Genomic DNA, 8536 nt, shown 5'->3' on the forward strand with positions numbered 1-8536 from the left:
ATAGTTTGTTTCTGAATGGAGTCTGCTACATGACTCATGCTGACTTTATCCAATTTTGCCATTGTCTAGATTATTTATTGAACTATGTTCAGTGTACTGGTAATATTATTACACCCTTAAAGTTGCAGAGGAAATAAGATAGTCGTTTAATATGTAGGCAAGTAGAATAAGAATGAATCAGACAATGCTGATTCTAAGTCTCAGATAAAGACTTTCACTTGCTTGTACAAAACATTTTCTGCTAGCCTTCCTTTTCTCCAATAGCACAGAGGATGCATTTGGATAGGTCATAGTGCTCTATATTCAGTCTTGCAGACTCTTCTTTGTTCCACTTGGCCTTGCAGCACCGTCATGTGGTTATTGCTGAGGAAATAAGAATATTTGGCCTATTGCCAAATACCACCTGCCTGCCATAAGTACAGATGAAATTGGTAAGCAGTCCAGAATTGGATGGAGCAAAGTCTATTTAGAGAGAAAATGGGAATAACAAGTACTAGGAATGAGGAACAGTGTGTTCTCTCTCAAGGTCATTTGGTTCTTCTCTCTATTAAGTTTAATAATTGATATTATTTGAGCTTTTTCTGCTTTTTATGTGCATCTCACCTGAATGAGATTTAGGTCTTTGCTTAGCCTTTCTGAACATAAAATCATGTCTGATCTTCATACCTTTGCAATGTCACCTGGCTTTTAATGCATAAAACTTTTCTGCTCAAAATTCTGACTATAAAAGAGGTGTGACATCTTGAACTCATCCAGCTTCTCTTCTGTGTTGTTTTTTTTTGTTGTTGTTTTGTTTTTTTTTCTGGATGGAGGGGAAGGGAAGATACTCTACTGGGGATAAAAGATGGGGTTTATATATGTTCATTCTCTGAAAATTCTTTGAGTGTATGATTAAGAGATACACTTCTTAAGGACATTACTGTAATATAGTTTTCCCCCATTATTATTTTTTTTTTCTAAGAAATGTTTTATCTAGAGCATTATAACATTGAACTTTGAAGATTTTCTTCACCTATGGGATATATTCAGGATATGACACCACCTATGTTCTCTCTTAAGAGATCCTGGCTCGTATAAGAAGCAGTGTGGCCAGGAGGTCTAGGGAAGTGATTGTCCCCCTGTACTCGGCTCTAGTGAGGCCGCACCTCAAGTACTGTGTTCAGTTTTGGGCCCCTCGCTACAAGAAGGACATCAAGGTGCTTGAGAGAGTCCAGAGAAGGGCAACAAAGCTGGTGAGGGTTATGGAGAACAAGTCTTACGAGGAGCAGCTGAGGGAGCTGGGTTTGTTCAGCCTGGAGAAGAGGAGGCTCAGGGGTGACCTTATCACTCTCTATAGGTACATTAAAGGAGGCTGTAGCAAGGTGTGTGTTGGTCTATTCTCCTATGTGCCTGGCGACAGGATGAGGAGGAATGGGCTAAAGTTGTGCCAGGGGAGGTTTAGGTTGGATGTTAGGAGAAACTTCTTTACTGAAAGGGTTGTTAGGCATTGGAATGGGCTGCCCAGGGAAGTGGTGGAGTCACCATCCCTGGAGGTCATTAAAAGACGTTTAGATGTAGAGCTTAGTGATATTGTTAGTGTTAGGACAGAGGTTGGACTAGGTGATCTTGAAGGTCTCTTCCAACCTAGACAATTCTGTGATTCTGTGATATTACCGTATGCCTGGAATTACTCATACTCTGACCTGGGAATAGATCATTTCGTGATAAATTCATAAAACTACTCACTATTCAATATTACTGTATTAGGAAAATCTCTTAAGTTTTGACACAGAATGAAGCAATTTTATTTGATTAAGGAACATCCACATTAACATTCTCAACTTGTCAAGAATTCTGTTATAACAGCTAGTCTGTGGGAGCCTGTACAGTTCAGCTAGAAGTGCCTTAAGTGTTAAGGATATGAATATTACATAGTATGAAGGAGATAGCAGGTCTCTACCCCTGTGAGCACAAGTACTTGTTCCTTATCTAAAAAGATAGACTGAAGAATTGAGTTGAGCAAAAGTCACAGCAGTGCAGGTGATGTAAGAGACTACTGCAAAGAGGAAGGTCATGCTTTCAATGTTCACAAGAGCACAATAAACAACAGTGAATCACTGTATTATAGCAAGGCAGACTAAAGTCAGACATTATGAAAAGCTTTGTAACATTAGAGACAGGTAAATTTTGGAACAGACTGCCAAGACAGACAGCTGATAACAGCTTACAAAAAAAGGGATGGTCCTTGTGACTTTTCAAGCTCTTTCAGACACGTTCCTTTATCATTATGTGATTGTTTTTTTTTGTTTTTTTTTTTTTTGTTGTTGTTTTTTCTGAATAATTTGGCATTTGATGCCAAAATATCCAAGTTAACAGAGGACTGAAAAATAATTTGTATTTGTATTTGTTTACAGTCTTCATATGTCTTTATTTTTTATTTCTTTCACCTTTTTATTCAGACAAAAAATTCAACCATTTTAAACAGATAAGCAAATGACCTGACTTTAGATATGTTTTACGGCTTTGAATTCCACAGATAGTCTTCAGCATAGTCACAGGAATAACACTGCTAAACACTTCAGTGATTTTGACATCTTTCCAGCTATTGCTTGCTGTTGCTTTCACAACAGAAAATAAGAGTTGTTATCCATAAAATATGAATGATAAACACAAATTGTAGCCTTCCACAAGTTCTCAGGCTTTTGTGGCTTTCTTAGACAGCACATGCTGCAGTGTACCAATGAGATGATCATATTGCTACTTGTCTTCATCACTGCTCTACCATTTATCCTTGGACTGCAGAAACAAGTTGGGTTGCTGTCCCAGGATGAAAATGCAAGACACAGACAGAATATTTATGGCCAAATATGTAAATATTTTTTTCTTTGATTGAGCTCATTCTCTTTCATTTTCAGGGTCAGAGTGTGATGGTCACACTAATCTTAGGATTTAGCCTGATATCTGAATAAAATTCTACATATATAGCCAAACAGAAGAACATCTAAGAATAAGATAAGAATATCTATCTCCTGACAGTCATATGAAAATCAGCCTCACAAGAGTATTGCCATGTCTTGCCATGTTTCATTTAAAGACAAACTTGAAATACCAATCTCCTAATTTTAAATTGATGAAAACGTACCATCTATTTAATATGCATAACGCAAAACTGATTATAAAACAATCTCTGTCTTCATACAAGACCATTCAAAGGTAGATAACTGGAATACAAGATATGTCTAGTACTTTTCCTAAAATTTTAAATTTCTCAATATTTTTTAGTTTCAAATTCAGTCTGTGTCTTATTTTACTTCAAGTACATAGAGCATTTTTCTTTCCTATCTATATAAATGACATGCTACTCTTGTAGAATGTGACTAATTAAAAATTAAAAGACATCAGTAGATCTTGGGGGGAGGGAGGAAGGGAGTGTCAAGGTTTTTATTAAAAATAGTATGAAAATACAGAATATTTATTTAGAAAAAAATGATTTAACACTGTCTCCCCTTCTCTCCCCCCCCCCCCCCCCCCCAAATAATCTAGATAGACAGATAGAAGTAGTTACATGGGTTTATATGTATGTATATAACTACAGAGATGTAGTAATATCAGACATAGTAACATCTAGGTTGATGTGAAAAAAAATGTAAATACAATTATATTTACTCTTAAGAGAACATGTTTTAAATTCACAGTACATACCAGTAAGCTACTCCAATATATCCCTGTGAAGGAAAGGTGTAACATGAGGCAGTATGCTGATGGATAGAGATAATCCTTGTTTGACTGATAATCTCCTGTTAACTTTCTGAGAGGGGAAAGATTTATTAGTTACTTTGATGCTGCTGGAAATTCCTACTTAGATTTTGTGTGTCACTGTGAACTGAGCTGATATGTGTGTTATTTCAGGGCCCTGCTGCATAAGCTAGATATTACATTCAATCACGTTTTGGCCACTGGTAACAAGAAAAATCAACAGAAATTTAAAAATAAGATTAAAGCATATCTACCAGGAAAATATATTGGTATACTCAAACTAAGTTACCACTCTCGATGTTAGCATAAGTCCCCGCTTATGTTTGGAACTGGGTGTTATTTATTTTTCTTTCCCGTTTCTTTCCTTTCCTTTCCTTTTTTTTTTTTTTTTTCAATTTATTTTTGGTGTTTTGCTGCATTTCAACCATTCCATGGAGACAACAACACCCTAAAGAATGCTGTACTGCTGTACTGTATACGCGTTATGTTACGTTTCAACTTATTTAATACCTTATAAGGTATTCTTTTGTTTAAAAGCAAGTGGTATACATGACAGCAGAGCTGCAAAATCATGTTATAGAAGATGAGTGTAATTGCTGTCATGGTGAAATAGCACACTCAAGTCACTAAAGACACTGTGATGCAATGCACTGAAGTTCATGATTTGTGCAACACAATGCTCATGTGTTCCAGGGTACATTTATAGAACTCTACCTCTGGATCTTACGGTAATCAATAAATGTAAAACCACTTCTTTGCTGAAGCCAGCTTATTTTGGCTGTTGTTTAATCATGCCATATTTAATATTATCATAATACAATATATGTAAGAAAACACCTTTGAACATGCAGTCGAACACATTCTTTAAAAGCAAATTGTTTAATCCTCAAGGACTCCAGATGGAACCAACTTTTTTTTTGTTTTTAATTTTATTTATTTTTTTAGTTGTAAGGAAGTCACTGTACATGTCTGTTAGTTTACTGCATCTTCTGTAAAATTGTTGGAAGAGCAGAGGCTTTCCTGACAGGAATAAAATGCATATAAAGAAAAAGTAGAAATAAAAGTGAAGAGTTCAGGAAGTTCAGATTATTCTCTAGTTGAGCCTTTCACAGATGGCTCTTAGTACTAGTTGCATTTATATGAATTGCATTCAGCTGTCATTGACTTGTCATTGATTTTTTAACATTTTTTTCTCTCATTAATTTAATTGCCTTGGATTTTCTTATTCATTCTATGAAGACTATCTCTACAAATGAGAGTTACTAACTTCCTATTAGAACTGTTAAAGCTTGGAGATATCAAGCAATGCCTTCTATTTTATGGAAAACACTTAATGAAACACCACTACTTGTGGGTGCAAACAGAAATTCAAATTTATAAATCTGACTATTTTTTTCTTTGAAAGAACTCTTTTTTGTAACTGTTCATCTCTGTATGCAATTCAAATGACCCCGACTCTAGTGTGAGAAAGCAACTGAAAAAGAAAAAAAATAAAAGAAAAAAAAAAAAAAAAAAGAGGAAGAGGAAAAGGGAAAAGAGGGGAAGGGGAAGGGGAAGAAGAAGGGGAAGGGGAACGGGGTGATGGGTAGACTGAATTTAAGATGAAAAGGAGTTAAACACACTAATGAAATGTTTATAAAACAAAGTATTCTCTTTACACTGACCACTGTTCAAAGGACAAGTTAACAATTCGTGGTGTGACATGACCGCTCATTCATCTCTATTCTGCATCCCAGAGTAAGACTGCCACAGAAGAGGGAGCCAAGAGCCATGGCACACTAAATAAATCCGAAAGAGGCAGCTCCTGGTAGTGTTTGGCTGCCATTCTCTTTCAAACCTGTCAGAGGGGTAGTATTAGCACTATCTGCATCTGCATTAAGAAATCAGTAGCATCTTGCTTCTTGAGAAGGAAATTCAGCTGGAGTCAGGAGACAATGAGAACACAGTCTTTAATTTGGAAAGGAAAAATAAAATTTAACACTTAAATGAAGTTGCCAAAGCCTAGTTTGGAGGCCAAACTCTTCAACTGTTTAGATCAGTGTTGTATGGGAAACATGAACACATAGTCTGGGACAGGGGAAATTAACTGGCAACGCCTAACCAAGTACTTGCACCAAAACTAATCACCCATACTCTGTAGAGTTTTAGCATTACTTAGTCCCCCTGTAGTCTTATTTCAGAACCTCTCTTTCTATACCCTGCCTTAAACTTCAACTATTTTCATGTTATGTATAACATGTGTACATGTACTGAACCTAAACACATATCACTAATACTTCCTTCACTCAATCTGTTGTTGATCTAGAAGATTCAGTAACACATTGTTACTGTAACCTTCATGCCTTCATAATTATCCCAAAACCATTTCCAGCATCAAAAAGCATTAGCCAACACTTTATTTTTAATTTTGATATCTGCTACTAGTCTTGGTAACAGTAGGCTTCTTTCTAGCCTCTCTAGGGTTCAAAGCAGCCAATGACAACCAATGACAAGTAATGATATCTAAAATTTTTTTTTGTTTTATTATATCAGTTGATCAAGCCAGTCCCAGACTTGCCTATACATGTGACACAAGACCCTTTTCGAATATATTTGTCCAGTGTAAGAAGTTTGTACAAAGCAGAATAAAATTTCAGCTCTTCAGGATGATGCTAAAAACCTTTTCTGAGTGCCTATACCAGCACGTCACATGGCTTATACTGTTGAATCAAAGGTCCATCATTCATATATGCATACCTGCCTTAGGAACACACATCTTGTGTATTAAGAGGGTATCTTCTACTATCAAGACAGTGTTTTTAACTACATTTTCCAAATTTGTGCTATAGCTAGCCTGTCCCACATCAAAGCTGTAGACATGTAACTTTTATTTCTGTCTAGGTAGTAATGTTTGAAATACAAATCTTACTGTTAACCAAAGTAACTGAATGCTGCATGTCTGAACAGCTATCTTGGAGACAGTCTGATTAGAGGTGTGGAATATATTGCTAGAAATCCTTGGTAAATTGTGGAAGATCATAAACCAAGTAAATAGTTTTAAAGTAAACAGTTTATATTCCAAGTTCATTTAATCTCTAAAGAAAGCAAACTGAATAAACATAGGGGTTTGTTTTTTCTTTATACCATGAAGAATCTCTTCATGAAGAAAACCCTGAATTGGCATGTTTGCTTCAATTGAAAGTTGTAACAGGAAAGCAAATCTTTCATGGCTTTAATCAGAAGCATTAGGGCTTGAAGCCTGAACACCTGTTTACTATTCCACTATCTCGTAAAACTTGAGAACTGTAGAGAAACTAATTGAAAAGAAAGACCTGAGATCTAAACAGGCTACAGTAAATCTAAAACTAGTCCACCAAACAAGAGAGTTTCAGTTTACCTGAGAAATCTCTATCTGAACAGTGGCATTGCAATTAATGAACATTAATGAAAAGAAGAAAATGATAACCACTTCAAATCACTCGATTTGCAAGGCTAAAAACTCACTAGAAATGAAAGAAAAACAGGTTTCAGGATAATTTTTGTTGTAATGTATGCTACCTTGTAATAATAAAGAAATTATGCCTAATTCTATTTAAGTATTTGTTAAAGAAGGAAAACAAAAAAAAAAAAACAATGAAGTCTGCTAAATCAAGCTTTGATATCTTCAACTGGCTTTAATAAGAATGTGCAAGGTGTTTGGGGTAAATTTTGTTCTTCATAATTGATACATTATCTATCACTTAGAGTATTATGAATTATGAGTTAAGCCCCTATTCAGCAAAATATTTAAGCATCTAATTTAATCCTTCCATATTCAGCAAAGAAATGTACCTGCCATTATACAAACTAATGTAAAACAAACAAACAAACAAACAAAAACAACAAAAAACCTTTGATCAAATAAAATATTTAAGTGGAATTAAATAAGCATGTTTATTGTATTTAAACATATTTCCATTTTCTTAGACGTCTTAAAATGTTACAGTGCTCCCTCTAGTTTATTGGACACAATAAGTCATCCCTTAAAAAAAAAAAAAAAAAGAAAAAAACTGAAGTGTTGATAAACTAAACATAAAAACACTGTAAGTCAACCAAATAAGAATTCAAGAAACAACAAGCAAAAAGAATTTTCCTTTTTTCCATAAACATCAACAGCAGAAATCTTTTCAAAAAGTCTGTAAGGTCAATACACATATTCCAAGAGAAACATTCAGAGAAGATAACACTGTTTCTGAGAAGCAGCATTCTTCGAATGTGGCAGAGAGGAGATTTTCTTGCCAGAATCCTCCTCTGTGAAGGGCTCAAATGATCTGTCTGAAAATGAAATGACTACAGAATAGTTTCCTGGATGTTTTGACGTTATGAACAGTATCAAATCACAGGAACTAAATGGTATTCATCAAAGACATCTAAGACAAAGAAGACAAAGAGCCAAATTACTCACAGCAGTGAATAACCATTCACTTAAAATCACCTTAGGATTTGAGCATCAGGAGCAGCATAATATTGTACCAAATTTTAGAAGGATGACAAGAAATATATGAGAAAAGTGTCTGGAAGTCTGACGTCTGTAGGAGGTGTAAAGAAAAAATTAATGCACATCTGGATAAAAATAATGTACTTTGAGAGAATCAACATTCTTTCTGTTAAATGAAATTGGCCCTCATAAGCCTCAAGGAATTCTCCAACAAGATCATCATATGCAGCTAAAATGATCCAACTGATAAAAGTCTACATGTATTTCTAAGAGGCTTTCGACAAATTTCTCCATTGAGGCTTTGAATGAAACTGAGAAGCCATGGCATAAGAGGGAATGTCATGG

This window comes from Anas platyrhynchos, chromosome 10 (assembly GCF_047663525.1).
Source record: "Anas platyrhynchos isolate ZD024472 breed Pekin duck chromosome 10, IASCAAS_PekinDuck_T2T, whole genome shotgun sequence".
In the NCBI taxonomy this organism is placed as follows: Eukaryota; Metazoa; Chordata; class Aves; order Anseriformes; family Anatidae; genus Anas; species Anas platyrhynchos.